Raw genomic sequence first — 6,681 nt, forward strand, 5'->3', positions numbered from 1 at the left:
TAACACAGAGACCCTTGGTGTAGATATGTAGAAGTACTGTGATTCTCTTCAAGAATATGAACTTTGACAAGGCAAGTGAGGACATTTTTGCAGAAAAGTAGTTCTGCTGAGACAGTGCCTATTTGCATTAATTTCTCTTTAATTGATCTACTTCATTGACAAAAAAATTAGAGAAGGAGGCCATTTGGATTTTCCATTTGCTTTTTTCATATGGGGAGAGGGGTGTTTGTGCAGTTTTGCCCATCAGCAGGATGACACCACTGTGCACCCACAAGAGAACACAACTTCGAGTGCTCCTTTCTAACCAGCAAGGTAGCTGCATAATATGCTGCAGCTAAGGAGAAAAAAAAAAAAAAAAAAAAAAAAAAAAGACAAAAAGAAGAGCTTCCTGCTCTTTTCAGGAAACCTGGAGATGAGACATGGAGAATGGTTGTCACTACAATAGTTGTAATGGATCATTTCAATAGTTGACTGAGGTGGGGGGCGTGCTGGTGCTTCAGATGGTGCTTCAGAGCCAGCCTTTCAGAGGCTGGAGAGGCTAATTTCTCTTTAAAATATCAAGAGATGACTGTCTACTGGCCTGATAGTCTGATCACCTGTGCTCGCTGTAATACCAGACTGTAATGCTCAGCTGGCCCTGTCTGGAGGTCTGTTCTCAGAAAGGATCACCGTTTTGAAGGCTCCCAACCACTTTACCCATGACACTGAATACCCAACATGTATCTTTCAGTTTGGATGTTTACTGCTTTTGATTCTTTACTTTCACCATCATCACCAAATGCCCCTGGTCATTAAGCTCAATCAAAGCTGAAGGACAGAAAACTAAGGGGATACTGATGACAGCACACTGAAGGGAAGGGAATAGCAGGGTGTGGCTGGAAAAGATGAAAGACACCACAGTTGACATAGTAATCATTGTGAATGACAATCTGGGCATACAGCTTCAAAAATAAGCACCGGACTGTATTTCTCACATAAGAGTTTCGAGAAACTTGAAGTTGCAAATACCATGGCTGCAACTCCATGGCTACATCAGCATTAGCAAGTAGTATTGACCAGTGGCGGCAGAATCGTAGACTAAATGAGTTGTCTTACACAGCCCGATGTCCACATCACAAACATTTTACTTGTTTGTAAAATATATTTTTTTGTACAATCTGTTCCTGTCAGCAGAATGACTCCCGGTAGTAGGAGCACACTGAATGTGTATCTGAAAAACATCTGATTTAGTTTCATCCAAAACCAATCCACTATGTATGCTCAGATGCCACTCCAAAATGTGAAGAAAGACAAAGATAGTGAGGACAACTGGGATACCCACTTCAAAAATGCACCTGGTCTGAGCAAAAATGGCAGTGTAAATGTACCCTACAAGCTGGCTGATGGTCAGTGCAAAATCAGTTCTCAATATTTTCTGTTCACGTGTGTGACAGTCACTATGGTCTGAGATTGATAACAAAACATTAGGAGACTAGTGATCTGAAGGTTATTTCTGAAAAAAATAATGCAGAAAACACAGCAGAACCAGCAAAGGACTATGAAATAAATTTCACAGTCAGTACACACTGTCCCATCCCAAACAGAATTTGGCTATAGAGAACACCTGGCAAAGCAAATGCAGTGATTTTTCACTAACTCAAGAATGCAAAATATGAGCAGATGTAAAGAAAAAAGCTATACCATCTGTCAGGCAAAGACCATTTGCAGGAAGATAGTGTTTCTACATCCCTCAGTCTTCTAGGAAATAAAATTGTGGCAAGTAAGAATCAAACCCTTATTTGTAATACTGTAAGGGTCAGACTCTTTATGTGCAGAGAAAGACAATGTAATTGATGAAACAACAGTCAGAAAAGGAGACAGGTTCTTAATGTAAAACTATATGGGACTTTGTTAGAAAGTTGTCAATACATAACAAGGATCATTCAAATCATGGAATAGCTGAATGCTTGGGTAAGTATTTCTGTGTTTCATAGAGCATAACTTTCCCTGAAGGTTCTCTCCTGAAACCGTAGGAACTAGGTTTTATAGCCTAGACAGACTGGGTTAAAAGGCAAGTTTCCTAAGTTACCCTTTGTCTCCCTGTCACTTAGACCTGGATGAAACTTTTGAGTTCTGTTACAAGTGCTTCCTTTCTATTCCTCTCAGTTCTGAACACACAAGTACAAAATGCTTCTAAGCCTTTCTTGTCAGAACTAGGCTTTGGAGCCAGAGGCCAAAACAAGTAAACTCCAAAGATTTAACAAAAAGTTGGTTAATCCAGGATGCTTGTTAATGACTCACTGCTTAGTGTGGTGACACATACTTCGTAAATTACCTGAATGCACCTAAATCTTGCTACACTTTGCAATGCATCAGCAACATTTTGGATTCTGTAAAATAAATAAAATCTTATTTTTGTTGCCACTTCAAACATGCCAAGTAAAATATGGTATCAAAAAATGTCTAGAATTATTCTCTGTTCATATACTTATTATTACTATTTAACACGTTAAGCCTAAATTACTCCACAAAGAATGTTAAAATCTATTATGAAATGTATTCTACTTTGCAAGCAGGAGCAGAAACCAACAGAAATGGAGAGCTTGGGATTGCAGCCCCCTGCAAACCAGTTTTCTCAGCCTCCACCAAATGGAGCATTACACAGCTTGCCCTGTTGCTGCAGCAACTTTTCCCAGGCCCAGAACAGTGCCACAAAGGTGCTGCCTTAACAGAGACAAGTAGTTTCACTGTCTTTTTACATAGAAGACACAGTCAGTTGAAATCTAACTCTGTAAAAATTACTGGGAAGTACTGATGTATGTACTGAAACATTTTATTTTCAACTTTCAAGTTTATTAGAGAGAAGGCCAGATAGGGGACATCTTCTTTCAATCACCACAATATAAATATCAAGTAATACAGTGAGAACTGGGATTGTCTGAAACCAATAGATATTTACAATCCTCTGAAATCACTACTGTTACATATTTATATTGTCAAACTTCCTAAAGCAAAAGGATGCTACGTTTTCCTCCAGAAGTGCCTGAAGATATACGTACCTGTGAATGTTGAAACCCTTGTTTAGAACCAGGTTTGGTTCCTCTCTACAACGGAGTTATTAGCATTTGTAGATTGTACTGCTAAGCCTCCTGCCAAGGACACCATCCAAAGCCTAGCTGGAAATCCTTGTGCCCCAGATTTTCAACAGTGAAATCCCTTGTGGGACTTACTATTTGCTGGTTGCACTCGTCTTTAAATCCATGCTGATGTAGTTCACCTTGGACTTCATCCTCCCCACATTAGATGCAGACCAAAAAGGTTTTCTACATAATAAAGAATACAGTCATCATAACTGATATTTTATTAGCTTTCGGTGACAACTAGAATAATTAGCATTATACATTTAGGTGAAATTGTAGTAATATATAGGACATATATTTGTATCAAAAGTGAGGGCAGGAATTCAGCAACAAAACTGACATCTCACATCAGCACTGTGGCAAGTGGCCAGAAGTGACTAGCACTTCAGGCATCTCCTCGCAAGCCATAGTTTGGACTATTAATCACAAGACGCAGGCACTCCCTGCCATGACTTCTTATGGCCCTGGGGGTCCTAAATGCAACTCCGCTTATTTGCCTCTAAAACATGTTCTAAGCAGATATAAAACATATAGCTAAAAAGTCTGCTTATTTTTGCTTCGGTCTTAGCTAAACGATTTCTTCTTAGAGATCCACATATCTGAAAATTAGTGATGAGTAAATGCATGACTTTTCTTTCAATTTCTGTCATGCTCTGTGTAGACAATTTCCTTTTCAAAACATCCTGAGACAAGAACATATGGTTCTTTCATTGTTTAACATTGCATTTTAATTCAGCTTAGAGGAATCAGCTCAGAGTCAATAACCACTCAGTATGGGGTTAATCTGGGGCCTCTTTATTCCGCTTTATGTAGAAAAAGATTTGGTGAAGATGGGGAACAACATGCCTGCTGCTGAGAGAACAAATTTGTTTTTCTCTCTTGTCTGATGTCTCTTGCATGAAGATGACACACTTGATGTGCAAAGTCACATGGGAACCGCACATGACGCAACCTGTGTGTCACACGGCACAAGAAAGGCTCAGTGTTTACTCTATTTCACAGCAATCAGTGAAAACATCCTTACCAAGACTGCTACCAAAATTCTGCATATTGGAAGCTTCTTAATAGCTGTTTCACCAGCTGAAAAGCCGGTGAGGGATGTTTCAGTTGCTTGTCAGGTGGATCCCATCAATACTCCCATCAATACTCCACTGGGCTGTATTCTGAAGCTACAATTCAATACAGTGAAAGCCCCCCAAACATACAATTACTCCTACACAAACCAAAATGTTTTTAATATCTTTAGAGAATGCAGTTCTGCACTGAGCCAAAGCACTCACCTTCTGGTGGAATGAAACTGTTTAAGCTTCTGTTTTCTTCATGGCGTCAATACAGATTTGGAGGTGAAAAAATCAGAAAGAAAATCAAAGAAAAAGCAAAAAATCCTAGTGTGAATGTGTACATACTTGTCCATCTTACACAATCAGCAACAATTATAAACTTTATTTTACAGTTTATTCTTTCATGAATACTATTTGACAGGCTAGAATGATTACAAAATGAATTTTCTTATTGTGTCTTCCATCAGAGGACAAGTTTAGGATAATATATGCATTTCTAAATGATAGCTTCCATAGTCAGGGCGGGAAGAAAAGGTGGAAATGAAGATTTTGTAACTGGCTGCACATAGATGATCCACATCCTTTGCTCTGACTGATTTTTTAGCTCAGTTAGGCTGGAGTATCATGCTTCAGCAAGTCTGATGTACTTGGTGGAAGGGATCTCCAACACACATTTATCTAATGATAATACTCAAACTTATTTTTTTTGGTAGCCAAAGCTGTATGTATAGAAAAATAAAAATCTGAATTAAAGCATCTAACAGACAATTCAATTATAGTGGCTATTTTCAATGCGCTGCTTTACAAGTATTTGTTACGTAAACTATTGGAAGTGTCTAAATATAGAGGTATTTTAGCAATAGGGAATATTTTTAAATTACAAGATCACAAAGCATTAGAGGATCACAAAAGCAATTTGACTGCTTGAAAACAGATTTTAGAGGATTTTACAAAGTAAGTCTGACTTTGAAAGAGATTATTTATCTATGAATGTATCATACAACTTAATGTATTAATTTGAACATAAAATTACTCAGTAAATTCTTGTCAAAGTCAGACTATACTTGTTTTTTACAACCTGCGAATCACTATAAATTAATATGTACAGTAATTATGCTACTGCAGTGCTTGGGGGATATATATTCAACTCACATATTTTCCAGAACCTCCTTCTGACACTAAGAAAGTTGCTCAATTTTTCTCTTGTTCAGCTCACATCTCCAAATTAGCATGGGGATTGCCTCTTTATTTGTACTTCTAAAGTAACTTGCACACAGACACTTCCAAAAAACTACTGTAATATGAAATACTAATCTAGCATCTAGACTATTCCAGCTTGGCCAGGAAAAAAAACCTGCAGGGACTGTCTAAGTCTGCTCCTGGAAGAATGAATCACTACTTCTTCCTGAGAGGAAGCTGCCAGTAGCTCTTGCGGGGGACACACATACGCCAACGAAACACACTTTACTCTTATGTCTGCTATAGAAATCTCTTCTAGACTGTACTCACTTGGCTAGCAACTGCCTCACTGAGATCACTTCTCCTACGCCACCGCACGTCACCTATGCTAAGCGTAAGCGTAATGGTAAAAATATCTCAAGCCAGTGACCATGACCAGATGCCTGGTGTCTTACAGATGACTCAAAGCTCTGGTGGCCTTTGACACAGTGGAGCATGCGAAATCCCTGAAACAGCTGCATAACCTGGCTCAGAGAGAGAAATGCCTTAGTGTGGTTCCAAGGATTCCTCACTAAGTGTTCCCAGATGGCAGCAACAGCTTTTCCTCCTGTTAAGGGTTCCCAGATGCAATATACCACAGCACTTGGTACTGATCACCTCTTCTGTCCAACATCTGTATGGAGGCTGTGGGAATGATCACGATGTTGTATATGGACTGCAGTGCTATTAATATCAATGCTACTTTATCTTTTCTTTCAGTCTGGGAATTACAACTGCCCTTTGACACATCATATATTGAGAGCATACTGAGAAAGAGATTAAAACCAGCTTGACAAAGCTCAAGTCCAAACGTATAAAGATGACATGAATTAGAAGAGAAAGCCCTTGGAGGATGTAATGAATAAAAGATGAATGTGGTGGTTTCTGGGATGGATTAAAGAAGTCCAAGAATTGAGAGGCTCATTTTGATCATCAAGTTTTCAAGAGTTGGAGCCCAGCACTGTTCTGCCCCTTCTGCTTTTACCTCAACACACACCTAGCTTTCACGATGCCTGTGAGCACTGCATGTGGCCACGCAGACCCTTCATCTGCCTGGGAATCCTGCACCCTAAGAATTCCCAGCAAGGTTTGTTGATGGTTTTCACATCCCTTGGTCAACACAAGTGGCTGAAAGAGATTGTTTCCCTTGGAGCAATTATTGTGATATTCATGCTCTGGGAAGGAATACTTTTTGTTTTCAGACCCTAAGATGAGTGGAGCTACCCAGTGCTTATGTGGTGACAGTCACTTTTGACAATTTGCCTGTATTTCTGTGGTCACGG

The sequence above is a fragment of the Cuculus canorus genome, chromosome 4, assembly GCF_017976375.1.
Source record: "Cuculus canorus isolate bCucCan1 chromosome 4, bCucCan1.pri, whole genome shotgun sequence".
Lineage (NCBI taxonomy): Eukaryota > Metazoa > Chordata > Aves > Cuculiformes > Cuculidae > Cuculus > Cuculus canorus.